The sequence below is a fragment of the Mus caroli genome, unplaced genomic scaffold (assembly GCF_978045245.1).
Source record: "Mus caroli unplaced genomic scaffold, Mus_caroli_1 scaffold_4, whole genome shotgun sequence".
Lineage (NCBI taxonomy): Eukaryota > Metazoa > Chordata > Mammalia > Rodentia > Muridae > Mus > Mus caroli.
Window position 1 is genome coordinate 123,736,327 of NW_028227259.1, and position 27,185 is coordinate 123,763,511.

General features: G+C 48.4%; 1 long non-coding RNA gene across 1 annotated transcript; it reads right to left on the bottom strand.

Moving 5' to 3' along the window:
* Positions 1 to 23,283: 23,283 nt before the first annotated feature.
* On the bottom strand, positions 23,284 to 24,398 carry LOC110295357 (uncharacterized). The gene is made up of 2 exons (XR_002378052.2): positions 23,673 to 24,398; positions 23,284 to 23,533 (listed from the first exon to the last, which is right to left on the bottom strand). It is a non-coding gene; the product is annotated as an uncharacterized LOC110295357 (long non-coding RNA).
* Positions 24,399 to 27,185: the final 2,787 nt, after the last annotated feature.

The following is a 27,185-nucleotide window of genomic DNA, read 5'->3' on the forward strand; positions in this document are numbered from 1 at the left end:
ATTCAAGAAGTCTGCTGTTCCTCATCTTGACCTTTTCAAGGGAAGGAGCCGGGAGCTCACACCTGCACTTTGGCTGAGGTGGGACAACCCTGGAGTGCGTATTGCCACACAGCCTGCAGCCTGGTCTCTCCCTCCAAAAAGCATGGGGTGGGTGTGGAGGTTTGCTCCTCAGATTGATGCCCCTGTCTCTACACTGTCAACACCCTCCCTTCCTGCCCAAAGAATATTAAAAGAGAAGGTTTCAGAGAGCCTTCTGACAGCGTTCATACTCTGACCCCCTATCTACTTTCTCATTATTTAGACCTTGTCGCATGTAGCCCAGGATGCTATTAAACTTCCTATGTAGCCAGGGTTGATTGAACTCCAGATCCTCCTGCCACCAATCCACATCCCAAACAGCTGGATGACAAGTGTGTGCCACCATACCGAGCTCATTATGTGAAAGACAAGGTAAAACGGAACTCAGTCTGTATAGCTCAGGCTAGCCTTGAAATCTCCATCTTCCTGCCGTCTACATGCTGGGATTACAGGCTACCTCCTTCATTCATGATTCTGGCTCTTGCTTATGACATTAGACCTATTCTTTGTTCTTTGTAAATCTGTCTGCTTCATGTCTTTGACAAAGCCACCCTCACTGACCTGAAGTGCCCCCTAGACATCTCCTTATCCCTCCTTTCTCCCAGCCCTGTGTCTAAAGTGGAGGATGCTTTATTTTCATCCCTAGGGGCTTCTATCAAGGTCAGGTTCTCTTTCCTCTTTGAGAGGACACTTCAGCTAATCTAAGGATCAGTATAGGCCCTAGAAGGGCTAGACCCAGCCTGAGGGTAGGCATGTCCCGATCCCGGTTGAGGTGGCAATTGAGGGTGCACAAGGGCAAGGTTGCAGTTGGGCTCATGACTGCAGGGTCATTGGTGGCAGTCAATGAGGGCCTGTCGGTTGCCCTGGGCTCGAGAGGGCCGCGGTGGTGGTCCGTGTGTGTTTGGGTCTTTTGGGGAGGCTTGCTCTATTTGGCTCCCAGCCTGGGGGGAGGGGGGCACACAGGACAGTCTTTAAAATAAGCATTTTTTGCAATCATAGCCTTAGGTTGAGAGAGATTATAGAGCAAAGCAAAGGGCTCCATTGTTAGGCATGCATGCCTGGAATCTCAGCACACAGGAGGCTGAGGCAGAGGAGTGAATTTGAAACTTGGATTTAAAGACAGACTGCACGGCATAGCAAGACCCTGTCAGAAGAGAGAGGAGGATGAGGAGGGAAGGGAAGGTTGGAGGCAGGAGAGAGCAGTGGAGACAGGAAGTTCACTGGGGGATGAGAAGAAGCTCCATGAGATGCGGTCACCATGGAGACAGAAACAACAACTGCACACATCAAAGAAGGAATCCATCAAGCAGACCATGATGGAGGCATGGGTCCAGTCAGGACTTGGAAGCCAACGGAGGAGCCACATCTAGGAGATTCTCCTTCCCTACCACCCCTTCCAAGTCCTCCTTCTGAGAAAGAACTCGGTACCTTTACTAACCACACCAGCCACTCCCCGGTGACAGTGATTAGTTTTCAGACCTGGAATTCAAGGACCACCTGCGCCCCCAACTTACAGAGTAAACCTCTGAGCATCCCAGATGCTCAGTGACTCCCAGGACACGGTCATAAGACTGAGGCACACAGAACGGCAGCTGGATAGCAAAGAGAGATGCCGAGGCCGGAGAGGACAGGTGAAGACCTGGGTAGAGTAAAAATGGGGGAGTGAAAAACAGTCCTCTATAGATACGAGGCTTCCTGGCTCAGACGTGCAGACAGGGCCAGGCGACTAACGTGCAGGTAGGATGGCCCACTGGCAAGGGCCATCCTCTCTCACTCAGGTTAAATGATGGCCTGCAGAGACCAATCAAGGGGGTGTGGCCCAACATGTAAGACACACCTCCATTCTCTGGGTACCTCCTCTTCTCCAGTCCAAGGATCTATAGTTGTAACCTCTGGAAAAACCAAAGCTAGGGAGAGTCGAAGAGAAATATGTATACCTTCTAATTGTTTATTCTCTATAATTTCTTAACCATGCTTGCAAAAACTCAAACAAGAGCTATGGAAAAGATGATTATCCTCTTAGACTAGAGACTGACTGCTAATTGCTAAAAGACGGTCTTGTTGAAGGAACTTGAATAGATCTCTTTTCTTTTAAAAGAGAATCAATGGAGTAGAAAGGTGGGAAGATGGCTGATCTTCCAGAGGACCAGGGTTTGATTTCAAGCATCAATGTCAGGAGAATCACGACCACCTGTAACTCCAGCTCCATCAGGATATGATGCCATTTTCTGACCTCCTTAAGCACTGTACTCACTTGGAGTGAGGTACCTATGTGCACATGAATAAATATAATTTAAAAATTTTTTTTATCTTTCGTGTGTAAGCATCTTGCCTGCATATGTGTGTGTGTGTGCATATGCAAATACATGACAAGAGACACACACAGACATACACACACACACACACACACATACCTGCCAACTCCAACACAGGGGCCCACTTAAGGCTGGAACATTTTGTCAACTGAATTGGGCAAGCTCTATACCAAGGGGTCATATACAAGATCTCTAGAGTCAGACTCTACAGATCCGCATCTGGGCTCTATCCTGCCTTATCACAGACCCCTGAGTGAGTCCCAACATCTGTACAACACAAGAGTGTAATCCCATGAGCATCATTTAAGAAGAATGTAGAGGAGCCAGGCATGGTGGTACATACATTTAGTGACAGCACTCAGGGGAGCCAGAGGCAGGCAGATCTCTCTGAATTCAGGGGAGCCTGGTCTACAGAGCAAATTCCAGAATAACTGGAACTACCCAGAGAAACCTTCTCTCTAAAAATCCAAATAAATAAATGGGCAGATACATACATAAATACAGAGAAAAAGAGAGAGAAAGAGAGATCATGAAGAATCATGTAAACTCATGTCTTGGTACCTATAGGAAAGCTGGTTCCACAACACACGATTAATGTTAAAATCCATAGAGGCTCAGGTCCCTTATAGAAAATGGAGTATCTACCTATATCCTATGTGTCTTCCCATCCAGTCTAAACTGCATGTAGATGACACAGCATCTGCTAAGTATCCACTCAGAAAATTATGGGGGAGGGGGAACTTGTACCTGTTTAAACAAAGGCAATTTTAATTCAAACATTTTCATTCTTCAGTTGATCGATTCACAGAAGTAATATGTACAGCCCGGTGGCACACCCCTGGGACCCCAGCACTTGAGAAGTAGAAGAAAGATGGAGAGGAGCTCAGGGCTAGCCTGGACTACATGAGACCCTGTCTCAAACAACAAAGGAAATGGCTCAGTGGGTAAAGGCACTTTCTGACAAGCTTGAATGATATGAGTTCGCTCGCTGAGGCCCACAGGGTGGAAGGAGAGAACAGACTCCCGGAAGTTGTCCTCTGACTTCCTCAAGTACACTGTTCACACAGAGCTCACGATCAATCAGGACCTGCCTGTTACCTGCCAGTCACTTGAACAACCCGACTTCCCTAAGAGAACCGGAGACCTGGAACTACCATCTTCATGCTCCTTCCAGGTTCACAGGCACCCACAGAGTCTTTCCCAACAACCCAGCCAGTGGTCTGCTCTGGGGCCGTGCGCACAGGCTCTGAATCACTTAGCACACATCATCAGGAGACAATGGGTGACATTGTGGGCAGAGGAGCCTAAAACCTGAGAGCCCTGGGGACCGGCCACGTCTCTCTCATCATCCGGATCTGAAAGCCGCATTCCTACACTTCCCCCTGGTCCCTGCAAATTCCTTCTGCTTATTAGGCAGGTAAGACTGGCCCTTTTTATGTAAAAACAATAGGCTCTCTGCCAGGCTGGGCTGAAAAGCCTAACAGAAAATAAAAATTCAGCAGTTCGGAGCCTGTCACCTCCAAACCTACATCTGGAAAGCATTTTCTGTTGATATAAAAATGGATGGAGCATAGATGTGCTTATGAAGCTGAGGTATTGATCAGAAAACCTGTGAGAGAAGGAGCCGCTCCGGTTGGATACCCGTCTCCAGGATGGGCTGTGGAAAGGCTCTAAGGCTTGTTGATTCAAACTGAGGCCAAACCTGGCTGGCTGAACCTGGCCTTGTACACAGATTCATCTCCACCAGTCACCGCTTCTGAATTTCTACCAAAGCCAAATTCCATCTCCTTCCCCACTACTGTCATGGAGCAGGCTCAGTAAAAACCTGAGGATTCCAGGTTTCTCTGGTCCTGGCTCTCACTTCAGTCAAAACCAGGCTTCTGCGTGACTTTAATTTTTTTCAAATCCTATTTTTAATGATGGTTCGTAAATGCTTTAACCATCCTTGTAGCCCACCACCCACCAGAGGTAGTGGAAAAGAAAGGATGCAGAGGAAGTGGACCTGTTTAGAAAGGGTTCTTTGGAGCCACTCCCATCTGCGTTGTCTGGAACTTGGCAGTTCAGCTCACAGGTCAGCAGTGGCAGCAGCTAGATCCACTCGCAAATGCTTCATGGATACACCAGCAGTCCAGCTCAGTAGTGTTGGGATAATAAACAGGAATCAGCAGTCACAAATCAGCAGGAGGGACCAGAGCCAACAAGAATGTCAGGAAAAGTTCTCAGCTGTGCCTCTTTCAGGGAAGCGAAGATCAAAAAAGAAGCAAGACCAGCAAGCACTGCACATCGAGCTGTAGAAGCAAGCCAAGCTCCATCTCCACCACTGTCCATTGGGCCTATTTATACTCCCTCCAAACATCACCTGTCCTACACAGGTCTTGCCTCAGCACTTGTATCTGTCTCAGCTGACATCACTCTGCCAGTCAGCCTGAGCCCGAGGAAGTGGCAAGAAACTGCAGCACACCACCAGAAATTTTGTTTTGGTGCATTTCTATCTATGGAGTCCTGACAAATGCAACTCAACTATGCAGTGTAAGGCGGACCAATACATGTGTGTCATTAGCGAAGATCCTTCATCAGCTGTCCTTTCACGTCCTTGCTTTAGCAGAACATCTTTTCACCTGTGTCTGCTTCAGCTAAATGTTCCTTCGTGAGCCTGCCTTAGCCTTTCACCTGTGTCCACATCAGGACAACACTCCCTCCCATGATTGCCCCAGCAAAACACCTTCCAACCACAACTGACTTTCCAAAGGACAAGCAGGCCCGGTTGGTCAAGTGCTTGCTGTGTTGAGGAGACCTGAGCTGCCTCTCCAGCATCCAGTTTCCCAGCCTGCAAAGACAGAGACAGGCAGGCACCTGGGTCTTGATGGCAAGCCTATCTGGCCTATTCTGTGAAGCTGAGACCAATGACAGGCCCTGTCTCGAACTGAAATAAACAGTGGACAATCTGTGGGAGTCAGTTCTCTTGGTTACATGTGTGGAGGTTCTGGCTGGTGTCCACACCCTTCTGAAGATACAGGAGGCAGACTGACAGGGACTTACAAAGCCATCTACAGATAAGGATTCCTGGCTTGAGTGAGGCTGTCTAGAGCAATACTCACTCGTTTTGATTTGCTTTGTTTTGAGGCAGGACCTCTCTATGTAGTCCTGGCTGGTCTGGAACTCACTATGTAGACCAAGCTGGCTTTGAACTCACAGAGTTCCTGCTTCAGCTTTGATCCCTGAGTGTTGAGATTAAAGATGTGCACCACCATGCCTGGAAATCTTAGTCTTAAAATGTCCTGTTTGCACCAACATGGTGGCATACATTTGAATCCCAACTTTAGGCAAGAGGTGGTGATGGGGAAAAGGTTAATGCAAGAACATTGACAAGAACTTCAAGGCAGCATGGTTCTGATTCCAGCAAGTTACCCTCTGACCTTCACACAGGCACTGTGGCATTTGTGCATACAGAGAGAGGGGGAGGGGGAGGGAGAGGAAGGAGAGGGAGAGGGGGAGGAAGGGGAGGGAGGGAGAGGGGGGAAGGGGAGGGAGGGAGAGGGGGGAAGGGGGAGGGAGAGGAGGGAGAGGGAGAGAGGGAGGGGGAGGAAGGGGAGGGAGGTAGAGGGGGGAGGGGGAGGGAGAGGAGGGAGAGGGAGAGGGAGAGGGAGAGGGAGAGGGAGAGGGAGAGGGAGAGGGAGAGGGAGAGGGAGAGGGAGAGGGAGAGGGAGAGGGAGAGGGAGAGGGAGAGGGAGAGGGGGGATGTTAAACATTTTTAAGCAAAAGAAAAATTTGAAATGCAGATGATGTTAGGGAGACCCTGATCATCCAGGGAGGATGAATGAAGTCACTTCATTTCCTGTGAACTCCTGGCCTACAAGAAGCCCCAGCTTCAACCTGAAAATGCAGGAGCAAGTCCTATCCAGGGTGCTCCCCTCATCTCCACAGCTTCATGAGCTCCCAGTTCTCAGTACAGCTTTATTCCCAGCCTGTCTAAAGCTCTTTTCCATCCACCCCGCATGCCTCTGCCCACCAACAGGCAGCCAGCAGGCCTCCTGGCCAGAAACTCCATGGGTGCCAATGCCTTTCTGGCACTGCTCACAGCTCACTCTGCAGGCCTGGGAAAAGATGGAGCATCAACAGCACAGGCATTTCCTCGTTGCCAACACAACAACAATAAAACCCACTTCCCAGGGAGCAGGGGGAATTAATTACTTGAGCGTTTATTAAGTGCTTTGAAGATGAATGTGTGAAGCGCTCACTTTTTCCCCTCCTTGGCCTCGGGTTTTCCTGAGCAGGACAAGGAGTCTGTAAGAGCCAAGTTCACAGCTTGGGTGCAAAGTTCAGGGCATCTCTTAAGGGCACAGTAGTGTAGTAATTCCCCTGGAGTCTGCTGTGCAGGCTCTGGATATAAAGAAAGCTATTCCAGAAAGATCTGGTCAGATTCCCCAGGAACAAGCTGGAAGCTTACAGGAGATATTGGCCTGATTTCTAGGTCTCCAGTGAGTTTCTGTTACATCTCCCCTGTGCCTGGGAGCACATCAATAAAGAAAGCAGAGAAATTGTCCTCCAACGTAGAATTCATAGTCCACTGGAGAGTCAGCAGTGTACACAGTAAACAAGAAAGGCGAGTTTTACAGCACACACACGTAACCTGTGGGCTACTGAGGAATAGTGAGGAGGCGGTGAATCCAAGAAGAACTAGGAGGAGATGCAGCCATGGGAGTCCTGCAATCCTGCATTCCAGCACTGAGAGCCTGAGGCAGGAGGATTGCCAGGAGTTCAAGCCCAACCAGGGATATAGGATATAGAAGGATGGTTGGTAGATGGATAGATAGATAGATAGCAGAAGATAGATAGATGGATAGATAGATAGATAGATAGATAGATAGATAGATAGATAGATAGATAGATAGAGATAGATAGACCCTGTTGAAAGAAAGAGAGCAAATTATATAAAAGAAAAGGGAAAAGCCCCATTTGGTGAAGTGTGAACAGACAAGGGAATACTTAAATAAATACATGGAAGGAGGGAAGGAGGGAGGGAGAGGGAGGGAGTAGGGCAAAGAGGGAGGGAGAAGCCATGAGGATATACAAGGATAGAACTCCCCAGGGGAAGGTAATATGTGGTGGAACTAAAGCAGGTTTTACAGAGAGGAACATAGGGTCCAGCTTGTCTGCAGTGAGGAAATGAGACAAGATGGTTAAAGTGGGCATGGGGCACACCTGTTCTGACTGGGCATGGAGGGATGAGTGGATGGACACCTGTGTGGACAGAGGATAAGTGAGTGGAGGAGGGTAGGTAGATGACTGTTTGCATGGATATATGGATAGACAGATGGATGGGCAGGTCAGGAGATGGATGGACAAATGTGTGGGTGATAGATATATCTATAGGTGGAGGGGTGAATGGGTGAGTGGATAGGTGGACAGGCAGACAGATGTATGGACAGATGAATGGATGGATGGATGGATGGGTGGATGGGTGGGTGAATGGTGGGTGAATGGGTGGATGAATGTATAGATTTGGGAAGGGAGTTCGCATTTCATTTTGGTTTTGTTCTGGAATCCATGAGGTAGCCAAGAATGATCTCAAATTCATACTGAGCCTGCTGCCTATGCCTGCTTACAGACATAAGCCACCACGCCTGGCTTGGGTGGAAGTTTTATGAAAGTCATCAGAATTCTTGCTCACAACCAAACTACTTCTAGCTGAGGTAAAAATGATTGTTCGGGATACTGGGGCCGGGATCGACACTTCAGGCTCGCCCGCCCCCTTCCTTAGATCTATAGACACTGGCTCTGAACTGGCCCTCACCTTCTTCAGTCCTCAGCACCTGCAGAAGTGAGGTGCAGCTCCTGGAAAAGCACTGAGACCCTCCCTGCCCCGAGCAAACCCCACCTCCTGGGGCAGACACTTCCTCAGTTCTGGGCACTGGCCATGGACTCTCAGCCTGCTTAGATAGATACCAAGGTGATTGTAAGGCAAATACTGAACGTGACAATAACCAAGTTCCCCAGGAATGTTACAGTTCTGTTGCCATACCAAAGACAGTTCTATCTGTCCCCAAAATGGGAGAGGTCAAATGAGCTAACCGGTGTCTATAATTTCTTCAGAAGCTTCAAGATACAAATAAAATTTGCTGTTGGAAAACCAAGACAAGACAAACGAAGAAAACAACAAAACCAGGGAATCACACATCCCACACTGACTTCAAACTTCTGAAATGACCTTGAACTGCCCACCCTCCAACTCCCTCTCTCAGATCTTCCAGGTGCTAGAATTACAGGCCCACACCACACCTGTTTTACACGATTGGTTCTGAGACTTTCTGGATCTCAGGCTGGCCTCAAACTCACCATCCTCCTGCCTCAGTTTCCACAGCTGGTTTGAGATAGCCGGGTCCTACTTTATAGACACCTTACATAATTGCTGAAGTTTGTTTGGTGTTGGGGGCGGGGGTGTTGTTTGCTTGCTTGCTTGCTTGCCTGCTTTGCTTTGCTTTGCTGTGCTTTGAGCTTGATGTATCTTGTTTAATTATTTACCTGCTATTTTATTTTGTTGTTGCTGCAGTTGTTGTTCTGGTAGATGATGATATCCATGGGCTGCCATTCCTGCTTCTCGTGTTGGTCCCCGTAGCCTAAGCATCAGCACAGTGACAGCCACACGTGGACATTTAATGAGATCCTGCATTCCATTCATGAAAGGGTAGGTGGCATCTCTAATGCTTACACTCGGGGAGCTAAAGCTGAATTGTAAGTTCAAGGCCTGCCTGGACTTCACAACAAGACCCTATCTCAAAAACAAAAGTAAACAAACGAGCCAGGGATAGCGTTGTTGGTAGAGTGCCTAACACGCAGCAACCATAAGCAGGGCATGGGGATCCCATGCTAACACGTGGGAATTAGAGACACGAGGATCAGGTGTTCAAGGTCATCATCTACCTCATCATGAGTCTGAAGCTAACCTGGGCTACATGAGACCCCATCTCAATCAACCCATTCATCCTTCTAATAAATAACAAATTAAATAGATCCATCTGCCCCTTTCTGGGGTTGGGGGTTGGAGGCTTCAAGCCATCAGAAGATGTGAATTTAGGGACCGGACTCTGGGTCTGGCTTGTGGCAGAGCCTGGGGCATGTTCCTAAGCCCTCTGGTGCCACGATTCCTCCCCTAGGGCAGAAAATATCTAGGCTCATAACTCTGCTGGTAAATGGAAGGCTGGGCGGGATGGGGCTGAGGATGGTGGTTATTAAGTTCCGCCCGATGCGGGGATGAAAGGCCGTTTATGGAGGGATTAGTACCATTAGGGCTGAGCTGGGTCTGGTCCTGCCTTTAGCCAGGGGGCTGGAGAAGGCCTCGGAGCACTGTTCATGAAAGTGCCGCTACAGAGGCAAGCTGGGACACCCCGGCCCTGTCATTAGCCTCCAATCACCGGTTTCTGTCCTTCTCTCAGGAAGAAAATGCTCTGTGCGCTGCACCCTGAGAAAGATCCCATGGAACACAGGGACAAATGTCTTGGCTCCCAGCTCTTATTCACTATGTGACATCTGCTGTGTGGGCTTGAGCACCTACTGTGTGCCAAGGCACATCCCACCCATGGTGCCTAACTGATTGTGGTAGCAACAGTCTCAAGGATGTGTGTGTGTATGTGTGTGTATGTCCACCTATTTTAATGCTTAAGGATCTGAGCTCTGAGCCTTGGAGTGATGACATCAAAACCAGCATAAGACAAACTGCAACCACAGACCTTCTGACGTCAAGGTCCAGGTTGCTTCTCTAGGCAAGAATGTGGTCAGCAGATGGTTGCTAGGCAATGGAGTAAAAGAAGAAATGAGAAGTGTACCACCTAGGAATCTTGGCCTCACTCATTCCTTCCTCGGCTGAAGAGATGACTCAGTGGTTAAGAGCACTTGCTGCTCCTGCAGAGGACACGGGTTCAATCCTCTCTACCAACGTCAAGTGGTTCATGCCCACCTGTAACTCCAGCTCCAGCGAATTTAATGTCGCTGGCTTCTGTTGGCCCCTGCACTCTCTTGCAGACATACACACACACACACACCTACAAACACACACAAACATACACACACCTACATGTACGTACATGTACACACTCAACACACACATACACACACCCAGACACACACACCTACACACATACAAACATGCACACACACACACAAACACACAGACACACACACAAACACATACACACACCTATACACACACAGCCCTACACATAATTAAACAATAAACACCTCCCTGCTCTGTGACGGTTAATCTTGATCACAGGTTTGATGGGGTTAAAAATCACCATGGAGGGCTGGGGAGATGGCTCAGCAGTTGAGAGCACTGACTGCTCTTCCAGAGGTCCTGAGTTCAATTCCCAGCAACCACATGGTGGCTCACAATCATCTATAATAGGATCTGATGCCCTCTTCTGGTGTGTGTCTGAAGACAGCTACAGTGTATGCATATAAATAAAATAAATCTTCTTTTAAAAAAATAAAACATTTAAAAAAGATTGTGAGTGAACACTTCCTGTTTGGAGTTTACTCTGTATGATTTTATCAAGCTAGATTTTAGCCATGACTCTGATTCCTGCATTCATTCATTCATTCATTCATTCCCTCATTCCCTCATTCCCTCATTCCCTCATTCCCTCATTCCCTCATTCCCTCATTCCCTCATTCCCTCATTCCCTCATTCCCTCATTCCCTCATTCATGACTGGTCATTGAAAACTCCCTGCCCTGTGGCACAGTCAACCCCGAAGGACATAAAGTCAAGAGCAAATAAATACACATATGTATGCTTACAGGGTTGGAGGTTCCTCCTGACATTTTGAGATATCTGTGAGCCAAATCGAAAGAAGCAGAACTATAATGTCACAAAAAAATTTTAAAAAAATTGTCTGGGGGTGTTTTAAGAGCAGTGTTTTCTAAATTACATTTATTTAACATGTGTCTGTCTGTGTGTACCTATGTGTGTGTGCGTGCATGTGAGTGTGCATGTGTTTGTGTATATGTGTGTATCTGTGTTTGTGCCTGTGTGTCTGTGTGTGTGAGTGTGTATGTGTATGTATGTGTGGTGTGTCTAGTATGTGAGTGTCTGTGTCTGTGTGCATGTGTCTCTGTGTTTGTGTGTATGTGTGTGTGCATGTGTTTGTGTATATGTCTGTGTGTGTGTCTGTGAGTACATCTGTGTGTATGTTTGTGTGTCTCTGTGTGTGAGTGTGTATGTATGTGTGCATGTGTTTGTGTGTATGTGTCTGTGTGTACATCTGTGTATATGTATGTGTGTGCCTGTGTGCCTGTGTGGCTGTGTTTGTGTTTGTATGTGTGTGTGTGTATGCATTGTGGTGTGTCTAGTGTGTGGGTGTGAGTGGGTGTGGCAGGGTGGACAAGGCTGTGAGTAGCACAGAGGTTAGACGACAGCTAGAAGGAATTCATCCTGTCCTTCTACGTGGTTCCAGTGACTGAACTCAGGCCATCAGCTTTGGTGGCAAGCTTCTTTAACTGAGCGCCATCTTGCCAGCCCATTGTTTTAAGAGCAGCATTTTTTGCTTTTGCTTTTGTTTTTAAACTTTATGTAATTCGATATTTCCATGCTCCCACCCATCGCCTTTGTATTTAGGGAGGGTTGCAGAAAGTCCTCTCTGGCCCTCAGGTACTCTGAGTCCCTGGGTCATCCCGCTCCTTCCTCCATGTCTCCATCTGTAAAATGGCATCAGTGATAACCCTAAGAATAGTATCCACTAATGAGCTGAGGACTCCTGAGTGCTTTAAGCACTCTCTGAAGGGCAGGGCAGGGGCTGTGAGCCGAGGTGCCTTTTCTGCTGTGCGATGCTCACTTCCATCCTCCCGCCTGAGATGCATACGAGGACAACCCAGCCTCTGGGAAGAAGCCACACAGGCACTGGGAAGGCACAGATCCCAGAGCCATGGGCCAAATGGCAAGAGGGGACGATGATGTGTGTGCTTTTATGTCCGGGTCACTTGTTCCAGTGTAGCCTGGCAGCTCCCAACCGAATGTTACTACCATCTGCTCCGTGACCTCAATCCATGTGGTCCCATGCGAACCGCAACAGGCGGCCCCAGCGGGCAGGCTGGCACCAACTGAGCCTGGAAGTGGGTCACCTCCAGAAGCCTGCAGCTTGGTCAGAGCATTGGTGTGAGGCAGGGTGTGAGACCCGGGCCCCATCTAAGAGTAACTGTCAGAATCCCATCGGTGGCTGTCTCATCCTCAAAGGAGCATCCAGATTACGAAAGCCACATGACACATGTGGCACATGACACCCATGCTTGCAGGAACAGGATGACTTCAGCAGGACACAATGGGTTAAAGTTCTTGTGTTAACAACAGCTGCCAGGTGGGCAAGGCAGAGGCCTCTAAGTCTAGTACTTAGGAGGTTGGGGCAGGAGTTCAAAAGTTCATAGGTTCAAAGCCAGCCTGGGCTACAAAGTAAAATTCTAACGATGATGATGATGATGACAATGACAATGACAACGACAACAACAACAATAACAATAACAACGGCTGCTTAGAACAGAGATGGCTCAGTGGGTAACATGCTGAGGACCTGAGTTCAAACCCAAGAAGAGGTAGAGACAGAAGGATCCACAGGGATTGCTGCCCGGCCAGCTTGCGCACACACAAGTAAAATAACATCACCACTGGAGAGATGGCTCAATGGCTAAGAGCACTGGCTGCTCATCCAGAGGACCTGACACTAATTCCTGGCACCAACATGGCATCCCATGGCTGTCTGTAACTGCCACTCCAAGGGATCTAGCTCCCTCTTCTGGCCTCCACAGAGACCTGCATTCATGAGCACGCACCCACACACAAACACATACAATTTAACTTGCAGGAACAGGATGGCTTTAGCAGCACACTTTTTTTTTGTAAATTCTGTATATTGATAATGAATAATTAGAACGAGTCACATGCATGTACACCATTGAAGGGACATCTCATAAGTGTGGAATATTTGTTCAACAGAATGCTATACAGCAGAGAGAGAGAAAAAAAACAATGACTAACAAGAAAAAGAAATCTTGTGAGAATATTGGGAATCAGAATAAAATGAAACAAATAAAACATGTTGTAGAATACATGGTAAGAATCAATATAAAAAAATACTAATAACAAAATCAGACCATTTCTTCTACTTCCTCTCCCCCTCCCTCCCTCCTTGCCTCCATGCCTGTGGTGTGTGTGTGTGTTTGTCTGTGGTGTGTCTGGGTGGTGTGTGTGTGTGTGTGTGTGTGTGTGTGTGTGTTTGTCTGTGGTGTGTCTGGGTGGTATGTGTGTGTGTGTGTCATATGTGTGTGTGGTGTGTGTGATTTGTGTGTGTGTATGTGTGTGTCATATGTGTGTGTGATTTGTGTGTGTGTGTGTGTGTGTGTATGTGTGTGTGGTGTGTAGTGTGTGTGTGGTAGGTGTGTGTGTGGTGTGTGTTTGTATATATGTATGTATGTGTGTGTGTGTGTCATATGTGTGTGTGGTGTGTGTGATTTGTGTGTGTGTATGTGTGTGTCATATGTGTGTGTGATTTGTGTGTGTGTGTGTGTATGTGTGTGTGGTGTGTAGTGTGTGTGTGGTAGGTATGTGTGTGGTGTGTGTTTGTATATATGTATGTATGTGTGTGTAGTGTGTGTATGCATGGTGTGGGGGTATGGTGGGTGTGTGGTATGTGTGTATGGTGGGAGAGGTATGGTGTGTGTGTGTGTGTGTGTGTGTGTGTGTGTGGTATGTGTGTGTGTGTTTACTTTCATGTCCCTATAGTAGAATTCCCCAAACAAAGGCATCCCAAGGGAGAAGGGTTTTACTCTGGCTCACAGTTCAAGAACACAGTCCATCATGGTGGGTGAGTCCAGGCAGGCAGCTGTCCACATATCATGGACAGTCAGTAGTACGCAGAGAACACTTCCTCCACTTGATACAGCCCAGGATCCTCTGCCCAAAAGCAAGGTACGTCATCCCATATCAATTTATGTTGTCAAGGTAATCCCCCACAGGCTGGTCTCCCCAGTGAGTCAGATGGGATTAGCATGACCAGCATGGTGTATTTGAAAACATAGGTTTCTCCCAGTTATTCCACCTACTAGGGACTGCTTGAGCACAGCCTGGTGTCTTACCCATTTGCCTAAGTTTGTGCACAAGAAACATGGGCTGGTGACAAAGTTGTACCTCATGAGCTGACCTGCAGAAGAACAACCGCCTCCACGGTCAGTCAGCGGGCTCAGGCTGCTGTGCGTCCACGCATGCATGCATGCATGCATGGATGCGTGTGTACGTGTGTGCATGAGGATCCTGCACCACACCCAGTGTAACAGTTTCTCTGAACTTCTCCTTCCAGACCCTTCAAAGCAAAGTGCCCAGTCTACTAGAGCATAAAATTATAATTGTCACATTTTATGTCTGTGTGTGTTGGGGGAGGAAGGGTCTGTGATATGTTGACTCAGGTCAAAGAACAATCTCAAAGGTCAATCCTCACGTTCTACCTTGTTTCCAGACCAGGTCCTTGTTGTTTGATGCTGGCACACAAGGCTCTGAGGATTGTTCCACATCTACTTCTTATCCCACCAGCCAGCCTGTGCTGTGACACACTATCTAAAGAAGGAGGAGGAGGAAGAGAGGGAGGAAGAGAGGGAGGAGGAGAAGAGGGAGGAGGAGGAGGAGGAGGAGAGGAAAGAAAAGGAAAGGAAAGGAAAGGAAAGGAAAGGAAAGGAAAGGAAAGGAAAGGAAAGGAAAGGAAAGGAAAGGAAAGGAAAGGAAAGGAAAAGAAAGGAAGAGGAGGAGAGGGGTGGGGAAGAAGGGGAGGAGAAGGAGGAGAGGAGAAAAAAAAGAGAGAAGGGAGAAGAGGAGGAGGGGAAAGGATGACAAAAAAGCAGAGGAGAAGAAGGAGAGGAGAGGAAGAGGAGGGAGGGGAGGAGGGAGGGGAGGAGGAGGGAGGAGAGGAGGGGAGGAAAAGGGGGAAGAGGGAGGGGAGGGAGGGAAAGGGGGAGGAGGAGAAGGAAGAAGAAGGGGAAGGAGAAGGGGAGGGCGGGAGGGAAAGGAGGAAGAGGAAAAGGAAGAAGAGGGGGGAGGGGAGGAGAGGGAGAGAAAGGGGGAGGAGGAGAAGGAAGAAGAGGGAGAGAGGAGGGGAGGAAAGTCAGAGAGAAGGAAAGGAAAAAGAAAGAGGAAAGGAGGAGAGAGAAGAGAAGGAGGGAGAAAGAGGACAGAAAAGCAGAGGATAGGAAAGGACGAGGAGGGGGAGGAGAAGGAAGGAATGGAGGAGGATGGGGAGGAGGGAGAGGAGGGGGAAGAAAAAGAAAAGAAGAAAGGAGAGGAGGTTGGGGAGGAGGAGGAGTAGAAGAAATTTAACAGTGACAAACTTTACACTTAAGAAGCAGACAAGCTGACCAGGATTGCACACACCCTAACCCCAGCACTCCAGAGGCAGAGGCAAAAGAATCTCTGTGAGTTCAAGGTCACCCTGGCCAACAGAGTAAGTTTCTGGCCAGACAGAGTCATGTTGAGAGACTGTCTCAAAGTAGGAGGGCAAGATTAGGTCAGGAAGATGGCTCAGTGGGTGGGTAAAGATGCTTGCCACCAAACTTCATGTCCTGACTTGGGTCCCCAGGACCCACATAGTGGAAGGAGGGAATCCTAACCACACGCAATAAATAAATAAAATGTAGATTAAAATTAAAAGGAAGGAAAGCAATGTAGGTAGCTACATAGAGTAATTCCTTTTGGCAGTGTTTTGTTTTGTTGGGGGTACTGGGGTTTGAACCTAGGGCTTTGTGCATGCTCGGGACATTCTTCACCACTGAACCATATTCTATTCCTGACATTTCTAGAACAACGCTGGGGCCTGGCTGCAAGAGAACCAGATACCCTCTACTTCACACGGGCTGGAGTGGGCTGATTGATGGATGGATGAGTGCATGGTGCCCCACCCAGAGGCCTAATAGCAGCGGGAGTCAGGAGGGCACCATAAATAACACGGTAACCACAGTGATGCTGGGGCCGGGAATGCCCGGGCTACTCTGCTCTCTGAATAGGCCATGAAACTGGATCCTGCCTGCCCTCTCTCCCAAGAAGGTGCCCGGAAAATCTACAACCGGGCCCACAAGCAGAAAGCACGAAGATGAAGGGCCTAGGGTCAGCCAGAGTCCTCAGCCCACATCCCACAGGCCACCGCACATGCCCTGGGCTGCCCCTGCCAGCTGCTTCCCAAGAGGCCCCCGGGATGGAATAGCTGGGCTGCGTGCGTGCTGCCTCACCTCGCGGGTGGACGGTTTTGGCAGGCCTGTGAGAGAAGTTCGCAGAGCACCTGCTCCTGGGGTGTGTGCAGGCTGACCCTCTGCAAGGACTCCCCCGCTTTCCCTGGGGCCCTAAGTGATCCTTGGACGTGCCCTGGGCCCCGGCCACCGCTTTTTTGCAGTAATCAGAGCAATGAAGCGCATCTGCTGCTTGCGGGGGTGGAGCCCCAGACAAGCTTTGCCAAGCGTGAGCACTTCCAGAGGAAGAGGCGGCTTCAGCCAGCCGGACCCTGCCAAGAGAGTCTGGGAAATACAAGACCACCTCCAAGACTCAGCCTGGCTCCCTCTGCCCAGGGATCCTTGCTTGGCTCCAACCAGCAACCATCCCTCCTGTGTCTCCACCACGGGAGACGGAAGCGATTCTGCTCCTATCCTGTATGCTCTGCATCCGTATGCCTGCCAAAGCACCAGAGGAGAGACCGCAAAGGAGCTTGAGAGACAGCTGTTCTAACCCTGCTGCTTTCTGCTCTTCTCTCTGAACTGGGTCCCCTGGACCCCAGGCTGGCCTCAAACCCTCTATGTAGTTGAGGATGAGTTAACCCCCCCGTGATCCTCCTGCCTCCACCTCTTAAGTGCTGGGATTAGAGATGCTGGAGATGGAACCTCTGACCTCGTTTGTGCTAGACAACCACTCCGTCAGCTGAGCTACATCCCCAGCCCTTTGATAATCCTTCTGGAATTCTGATTGAAGGCTTGGAACCATCTCCTATGGATGCAAACCCACACTTGTGGGAAGACTTTCAGGGACATTTTTTACTGAGTTAAACACGGAGTTACTGTGTGATCCAGCAGTCTAAGCCTCATTATCTACCCAGGAAAACTGAAAAGCCTGACAGGAGGCAGGCATGGTAAAGCCATGCTAAGGTCCCATCCATTGAGTGTCTGAGACAAAAAAAAAAAAAAAAAAAAATTAAGCGTTCAAAGACTGGGGTGGGGGAGGTGCACAATCCAGAGGACCTGAGTTCGAATCCCCAGGACAGGTGAAAATTCAGATATAGTGGTTATGCCTGTGACCTAAATAATGGGGGTCATGTGCAGATGGGGGTTCCTGGGGCTCACTGGCCAACAAGTCCAGCTTAAATGGTGAGCCTTAGGTTCTATGAGAGACCCTGTCTCAAGAAATGAAGTGATACAACAGGCAGAGTTCACTATAAAAACCAGAGACCAGCCAGGTGTGAGGCCAACCTGGTCCTCTCTCTCTCTCTCTCTCTCTCTCTCTCTCTCTCTCCACACACACACACACACACACACACACACACACACACTAAAAGACATCTCAAAGTCAACCTCTGACCTCCACATATGCCATGTAAACACACACACACACACACAAACACACACACAGTTCAAAGACAGCCTGAGCTACATAGAGAGATCCTGAAAAAAGAAAGAAAAAAAGAAAAGTGCCCAGAGAGAAGAAAGAGAAAGGGAAGTCCAAAAAAGAAAGAAAGAGGAGAAAGGAAGGAGTCTGGGAGGGAGGGGAGGAAGAGGGAAGGGTATGGAAGGGTGGGGCATACCCACATAAAAACATACGAATCTATCCATGGATGTTCATATTTGTTGACAACAGCCAATAATGGAAAACAACAAATGACCAGATAAACAAAACACACGCTGTAGCCACATCATGGAATATGACTTGGCCATGCCCCCCCCCAAAAGAAAAGTGTCAACAAAAAGAAAATTCAAAAAATTGTGCAAATTCAAAGATGTCATATACACAGTGCGACCTCAGAATACAATTCCATCTACCCAAAATATCCAGAACAGACAGATCCTTGCAAAGAGCAGGTTGCAATTACCAAGGGCGGGAGAGAGAATCTGAGGGATGAGAACGGATTTGTTGGGGTAAGACAGTGATGTGGACTACATTGTCCTGTGGATGTAAGGAATGCCACTGAAACTTTTGTTCTCAATCAAGGCAACTCCGGGCCAGGTTCAAGACGCAGAACCATCTCTCTGTTCCTGGCCCTATGATCCCAGAAGGGTCGGGGAGGGGGGGGGTGGCTGGTGTGGTAGACCAGTTGTCCCAGATACTTGAGAGGCAGAGGCAAGAGGATGACAAGTTCTGTCCCTGCTTGGACTGCGGAGTGAGTTCAGGAGCAGGTTGGACACTGTCTTAAACAGTAATTAGAAGGCTAAGTGTGAGGTCTGTGGCAGAACACTTGCCTGGCATGTGTAAGGCTCTGACTTCAAATCCAAGTTCCCGAGTCTATGGGAACCTCTAGATTTAAAGCAACATTATGTTCTTCTTTCTTAGGTGAGGAGATGAAGACCCACAGAGGTCAGAAGTGGCCTCCAGTTGAAGCTCTGGAGTCCAAGCCCAAGTTTGGAGATTCCTTATGCTGTGTTGTTAGTTTCAGACACGCTCTTGCTATTTAGCCCAGGCTGGCCTTGAACTTAATCCTCCTGTCTCAGCTTCCAAAGTTCTGAGACTACAAGCACGTGTCACCGCATTGAGCATGACACTTTTTAAAAAGAAAGCAATTGCCCACGTAACCTTCACTCTTATTGAAAGCTTAGCAGTGTAATTGCATGGGTTCCCAGCGCATCTGTAGACCAAACAGCTTTAAGAATAAAAAACAGCGCTCTCCATAACTCCAGCTGTAAGGGTCACGTCTCACACAGACATCCGAAGTGATGTAACATGACAAGAGTTTGGATGGGGGGGCATTTGTGCTGGGGACTCACCTGGCTGAGAGAAGGTTGAGATGCAACACAGGGCAGAGGAGCATCAAAAATACATTTATATGGGGCTGTATGGGCCAGGAGTACTGATGCATACCTTTAATCCCAGCACTCAGGAGTTCAAGGACAGCGTGGTCTACATAGAGAATTTCAGGACAGCCAGGGCTATGTGGAGACATCCTGTCTCAAAAATGGTATGTGTGTGTATGTGTGTGTGTGTGTGTGTGTGTATGTGTATATTTGTGTGTGACTGTGTGTATGTTTGTATGTGTGTGTATGTATGTATATGTGTGTGTGAGTGTGTATATGCATGTGTCAATGTATGTATGTGTGTATGTGTATGTGTGTATGTGAATCAGTGTATGTATGTGTATGTTTGTATGTGTGTGTATGTATGTGTATGTGTATGTGTGAGTGTATATATGCATGTGTCAATGTATGTATGTGTGTATGTGTATGCGTGTGTCTGTGAATCAGTGTATGTATGTGGGTATGTTTGTGTGAGTGTGTATGTGTGTATGTTTGTGTATATGAGTATGTGAATGTGTGTGTAAGTGTGTGTGTGTACATGTATATGTGTGGCAGAAGATAGACAAGATGGTTCCTCAGGTAAAAGGCACTTGCCACCAAGCCTGAGCTTCCTCCCAACCCACATAATGGAAAGGGACATGTGATTGCCACCAGATAGTCTGAATACACATGGGCACTGTGACATACACTCACACACACCACACGTGCATGCACCCGTGTCGAGAGGTCATATCACACACACGTGCGTGAGCACTCGCGAACACATTCGTGAACACAGACAGACACAGACGCACCCACCATGAACAAATAAATTGATGTAAAAACTTAAAATTGCAGGGAAACTATAAAGCTTATCTCTACCATTTGTTTTGTTTCTTGAGTGGATTTTTATCAGACCTTCTTGGTGAGGAAAATTCAAGCCGGTTCAAGCCAGCCAGCCAGCCTCAAAATAGATGTTTGTATCCTCTGAAGTGGGTCGGTTTTCGGGAAAGATGTTGAGCGAATAATCCCACAGGTGGGGTAGTCATGGAAAGGGAACCTAAGGAACGTGACTTCGTGAGGTTCAGGACTTGCCGAATGGCAGCTGGGATACTCAACAGTCTTATGACAAGCGGGCGGCTCCCCTTCTCCAATCATGGCTATTTAGGGGTCTAGCCTAAAACACACCAGCCGGAATTGGCAGAGGGACAGGTGGGGCCTTCTGAGGTCCGGTCTCTGGGGAACAAGGAAGTCACTGTCGCCACAACTGTGAGTCCAAGGCTTTGTCTCAGACCTGCTGACTTCCCAGTATCCTCTATTCCCATTTCCTAATTGTTTGCACTATGAGTTCACCACCACCCCCACCCCCCCAAAGCTAGTTGCCTAACTGGGAAAGGACTCGAAGAAGGGTATAGCTGTGACCTCATCCTGTCTACATTTAAACCGTGTCCCCGAAACACTCCATAATGGAAGCACAGTGGTTGACTCTTCTGTTGGTGGAATTTGAGGCCGTGTGACAGGTGTCCAGGGGAGACATTTCTGGGAGCCAAGGACGTAGCAACATCTTCCAAGCACACCCCTGAGGCAGCTGCCCGGTCCTTCATTTGGACAAGCATGTTGTTTTGTTTTGTTTTGTTTTGTTTTGTTTTGTTTTGTTTTGTTTTGTTTTGTTTTGTTTTTTCCCCTGAGGAAATTCATTTCAGGGCAGACAAGTTCAGCCCTGCAGAGCTGGCTAAGGGCCCCCAAAATCTCCAAATGCAACACTGCTACACAGTCTTTCCCCCCAAGTTTAAATGCTCCCTGCAACAGCAGGAAGACTGAGTCTGGAACCAGGCAGCTGAGGTGAAGTTCAGCTGTCTCGATTCCCAACTGTGTGGCTGAGGCCATGCCACCGAACCTCTCTGGGTTTCACGAAATCCCCTTACCCTCAACAAATGAATAACTACCGCATTCTCACTGGGAATGGCAATGACCCAGAATAACAAGAGTAATCAATCAATGTGTAGTAGGTCAGAGATGTAGCCATTTACATTTAGTATCTTTGTTTAAGATTATGAATTATTATTTTATGTGGATGGGTGTCTTGCCTGCATGTATGCCTGTGTTCCAGTTGAGTACAGTTGCCCCCAGATGCACAATCCTGCCACCTATACCCCCTGAGAACTGGGATTGTGGGCAAGCTCGAACATTCCCAGCAAGTGACAGACATGTTAATGAAGTGTGTTATCTTTTGTATGTAGCCTAACACAATATCTATGTGTGTGGGGGTGGGGAGATAATGAACTTAATGAGAAAATAGGAATTACCCAAATACAGTTTTCTTTGGAAGATTTCCTTTTTATTATTTTTAATGTGTTTATGTGGCAGTCTGTGTACATGAGTCAAGGTACCCAAGGAGAGGGGGCAAGAAGAGGGCGCTAGATCCTCTGTGGCTGCAATTATAGCACACTGTGAGCAGCAGGGTAGTCGGAATTGAACGCTGGTTCCCTGCAGGAACTGTCCCTGCTCTTAGCTGTTGAGGCATCTCTCCGGGCTCTCCAGACATATTTTTATCTAATTAAACTAGTATTGGTAGTACTTATGCTTAAAACTGTTTGTTGGTTGTTTGTGTCAATGTCACGTGTTACCCAGGCTGGTCTTGACCTCAATTAGGAGGCTGAGGCAGGAGGATTGTGAGTTCAAGGTCAGCAGAGGCTACATGTTAAGACTCTTGTCTTAATTTTTTCAGAGAAATCCAGGTGGAGAGGTGCCTCAGTGGGTCAAGGCATCTGCTGCCAAGTCAGACAACCTGAGTTGGGTCCCCACAGGATGGGAAAAGAGAGTCAGCTCCCTTGTGTAGCCCTATGATTTTCTTTTTTTTTTTTTTTTTTTTTTTTTTTTTTTTTTTTTTTTTTTTGGTTTTTTCGAGACAGGGTTTCTCTGTGTAGCCCTGGCTGTCCTGGCACTCACTTTGTAGACCAGGCTGGCCTCGAACTCAGAAATCCGCCTGCCTCTGCCTCCCGAGTGCTGGGATTAAAGGCGTGCGCCACCACGCCCGGCTTGCCCTATGATTTTCACATGCATAATATAGTGCGCACACACACACACACTCACACACACATTAATTAAACAAAGTTAAAATACACCCTGTAGAAGAATAAACCGCATATGCCAACCATTCCTTCTCCATGTGTGTCCCCACACAGAACAGAAATAAACCATCTCTTTATACCTCCTCTGGAGGCTGTTTATAAGGAGTCCAAGCTCTGTGTAGGAGAAGAAGGAGGAGAAGGAGGAGGAAGAGGAGGAAGAAGAGGAAGAGGAGGAGGGGGAAGAGGAGGAGGAGGAAGAGGAGGAGAAGGAAGAAGAGGAGGAGAAGGAGGAGGATGAGGAAGAGGAGGAGGAAGAGGAGGAGGAAGAGGAGGAAGAGGAGGAGAAGGAAGAAGAGGAGGAGGAAGAGGAGGAGGGGGAAGAGGAAGAGGAGGAGGAGGAGGAAGAAGAAGAGGAGGAGAAGGAGGAGGAGGAGGAAGAGGAGGAGGAGGAGGAAGAGGAGGAGAAGGAAGAAGAGGAGGAGGAAGAGGAGGAGGGGGAAGAGGAAGAAGAGGAGGAGGAGGAAGAAGAAGAGGAGGAGGAGGAGGAGGAAGAGGATGAGGAGGAAGAGGAGGAGGAAGAGGAGGAGGAAGAGGAGGAAGAGGAGGAAGAGGAGGAAGGCTGTCACACTCAACCCACTATCAATTAAACTAACCTGCTGGGTTTGTGTTCTCTTCGCTGGTCCCACGTCCTCTCTGGACTCAACAAGGACACCAGGGAGAATCTCAGGGTACCTGCCAAGGAAGCCTCCTCTTCAGCTGACAAAACCCCACACACACCACCCCATACATACATATACAACCACACACACACACACACACACACACCACAAGTAATGAAAAACCTATTTTATTTACAGCTGACCCTCCGGGGCCTCAAGCCAGGGAAAACAGATCTCCGCATGGCGTTGCTTCCTTTCTTCTTCTCCTTGGTCTCTGACCGACCCCCTTTTCCAGGGTTGGGGGCGGGGGGGTGATATGTCATAACATCGTGTCTGTTTATCTGAAATATTTCCCCTCGCAACGCTTGTTTGTCCAAGTGGCTGACATGTTGATATAGGTCCTGACAGGCAAGTGACTCCAACTGAAATAAAGTATAAAGTAAACACATTTGCATAGAGTTTATATACATCCTGGGTCTGAGGGAGAAGAGGAAATTCACAGACTGAAGACAGGAGCCCCGGGTGGGGTGGGGGTAGGGGGTGGGGGAAGGGTGTGCTTACCTCCCATCACCTCCACCGCCCTGGGCCAGGGGCCCTCCTGTATTTTATTATTTGCTTTATTTTGCCCAGCTCTCCACTCCCAGAAGCCTCTGGGGTTAAAGGATTGGTCCATCCATGGGCTATTAGCAACTCTTTCTTCTGGTTTCAGCTTTATCTTCTTCCTAGTCTGAAGAACCTTTGAGAACATCTGAGAGAATCCTGCTGAGCCAGACACTAAAACATTTTTTTTAAACCCGGTTGTGTGGTGGTGTCATGTTGTACACCTACGATCTCAAACTTGGGAGACTGAGACAAGAGGATCGGAGTTCAAGTCCTGCCTGGGCTGCATAGCACCACCCTGCTGCAAAGCACACAGAAAGGGACCCATGTGCTCCTTGCGCTCAGTCGGCTCCGTGTGCTCCGTGGCCTCAAGGGAAAGGAAGACCCTGAACTGAAATTGGGTTCTCCAGCTTCAGGTGTCCCCAGCATTGCCAGTGTCCTTTGTCTCAGATATTCAGAAAGACCACAGTGTTGTTGGCTCTGATTGCTTCTGTTGGCTCTGGTTTTCAGACAGTGTGTCCCCAGAAATGTTCCACGGAACCTGACACTAACACACTTGGAACGCACTTGGAGAGGTGCCATCCAGTTTTTCCCTGTGCTCCCTCCCTCCTCCCTTTTTCCTTCCCTCCATCCTTCCTTCCCCCTCCCTCTCTCCCTCTTCCTCTCTTCCCTTTTTCCCTCCCTCCTTCCTCCTTTTTCCCCTCCCTCCCCCTTCCCTCCCTCATTTCCCAATTCCTCCCTCCCTCCGTCCTTCTCTCCCTCCTTCCTTCCTCCTCTTTCTCCCTTGCTTACTCTCTTTTTCTCTCTTCCTTTTCCCTTTTCCTTTCTTTAAGCTGCATCCCATACTCACTCTGCAACCACAGATGACCTTTGCCTGTGAGCCTCTAGCCTCCATCTATCCGGTGAGGGATGGCAGGCGTGTCTCACCACACGTCATTCTTTATCTCCGTTTTCATAAATGAATTGTAAAGGTGTTTCAGGAAGTCGGAGGATAACCAGCACCCTGGATTCTACCCGTGGCAGACAGGGCTAATCAAGTGACCGTGTTTTCTCGCTAAGCCTCAGAATCCTAAGCACACATGACTGAGAGCATCACACACTGATTAGGGTTTGGTCTCAAGAAAGCACCTGCTGGGGCTGGAGAGATGACGTAGCGGCTGAAAGCACTGGCTGCTCTTGCAGAGGACCTAGATTTAATTCCCAGCACCAGCGTGGCAGCTCACAACCATCTGTGACCCCAGTTCCAGGGGATGTAGTGCCCTCTTCTGGTCATCACAAGCATTACACACATGCACGTGGTATATGCAGGAAAAATACCATACACATAAAACAAGATGTAGAAAAAAATAAAAGAAAGGGAGGAAAGAAGGAAGGGAGGCAAGGGAGAGAAAAGGGGGTAGAGGAGGAAAGAGACTTGGAGAGTTGGGACCCAAGAGTCTTGGCCAATGCTTCCGGTCCCTAGACCACACTTTAGGTAGCCCTGTATAAACTCCTCCAAGCATCTCTGGTGCAGAAGCAATCAACCTCTGGGATGTCCATCTGTACACTGGCCCCTTCCTTTGTCAAAAAGACCCAAGACTAACATCAACTGGGCCTGACTCATCTGCTCACCACATGGGCACAGTTCAAAAGCATCATTTCCATATCTGAGAGGGAGTGAGCGTCCGAACATTTGCTTAGGGAAACCCAAGCGCCATGAAAGGGCCACAGAATAAATCCAGGCAAATGCATTTGCATACAGTTGCCACGCCTTTGCCAGGACCTGCGCTGCCACTCCAGGTGAGTCGGGCCACAGTTATATCTTGTCTGTGGCCTTTTCTGTCAGCCTTGCTTAGTTGGTTGGGTTTGCTGGGTTTTGTTGTTTTGTTTTGTTTTGTTTTGTGAGATGAGTCTCTTTTCAGAGCCCTGGATGGTCTCTAACTCAGAGATCCTCCTGCCTCTGGGATGGAAGGTGTGTGCTACAGTACCTAGTGTTCAGTCATTTTTAACAGATCGGGATGCAGAAGCTTGGAGAAAAAAATAAAGGTGACCAAAGCCATACCACATAAAGCAAGGGGGCTTCACTTCAGCCCTGCAAACTTAGGACAGGCATTTTTGGTGGTGAGCATTTGTCTGCTCTCATTCAGTCTTAAATGCCCAGGCTCTCCTGCGTCTGTCTCCAGAGCACTGGGATGTGATGTCTACAGTCACTAGGCAACTCAACCTCACAGGGCACCTTAGGTTGTTTGCTTCCTGTCCTACTGTGGGAAGTCTGTATGAGTTTCTTGTTAGCTGCTGAGACAAATGGGGATCATTCAACGCGATCCTATCTCAACACCAGTAACGTAACATCTGCAGTGTCCATTGCCAGGGTCCCAGCAATGATGCACTTGCTAGCTCTGGGGATTAGGAGGCAGATGTCTTTCTTAATAACCATGGGGCTCTTCTCTTGCCATCTGTGTGTCTGTCTGTCTGTCTGCCTGTCTGCTTCTTTCCCTCACCGGCAATCTTTGGTCATTTTCTCCACAAGAAGAGAATCTATAAGACAGGAAGCCCATCCCACACTCTGCTGGTCCCACCCCTATCCCACCCACTGATGACCCCGCCCCCATCCCACCCACTGATGACCCCGCCCCCGCCCCCCAGTGTTTGGAACAATGTAAGCATGTGGCAGAAGCTCCTATGAACATCAAAGGCTATCCCCTAACACTACAAGTGTGGCTACAAGTGATACGACTGTGATCTTCTGGGCTTGTAATATCAAAAATCCTCATGCTAATCCCATAGCCATGACCCCCTAATATTACAGTGGTGGTACCTCCAACTCTTCAGATCTCTGTAACAAAATGCACTAAAGTAAACAGGGCATGGTGGTCCCTGTCTGTCATCTCGGATCACAGGAAGGGGGGAGGAAGAAGACTGGGAGTTCAAAGCCAGCCATAGCTGGCTAGTGAATTTGAGGATAGCCTGGGCTTCCTAAGATCCTGTCTCAAAACAGTTCCTCGGGGACCCCTTCTGGTGAAGGCGCTTTTCTGTCTGCAGACTTCGCTGATAAAGAGAAAGCCTGGGCTGGGAGAGACCTTGTCTCAAAAAGGAAAAAGGAAAAAAAAAAAAAAAGTGAAGAAAGTTGGAGAAAGGGAAGAAACTGGGGCTGTAGCGGCCAGGGGATGGAGCACTTGCCTAAGCCATGCATGGCCCTGGGCTTCATCCCCTGTGCCACAAAACAGAAAAGAGTAAATTTAGACAGACACTCACAGGAAGGATGTTAAAAAAAAAAGACACTCGGTGAAGGTGCTCTCCAAAAATGGAGGGAGACAAGGCAGCCATAATTCCAGAGGTATCCAAGACCCTCAGAAGTTGGGACTGGAGAGATGGCTCAACAGTTAAGAGCTGGCTGCTCTTTCAGAGGACCTGCGTTCCGTTCCCAGCGACCACATTGTAGCTCGGGTCTGTCTGTAACTCTCACGCCCTCTTCTGGCCTTCTTGGGCACTGCA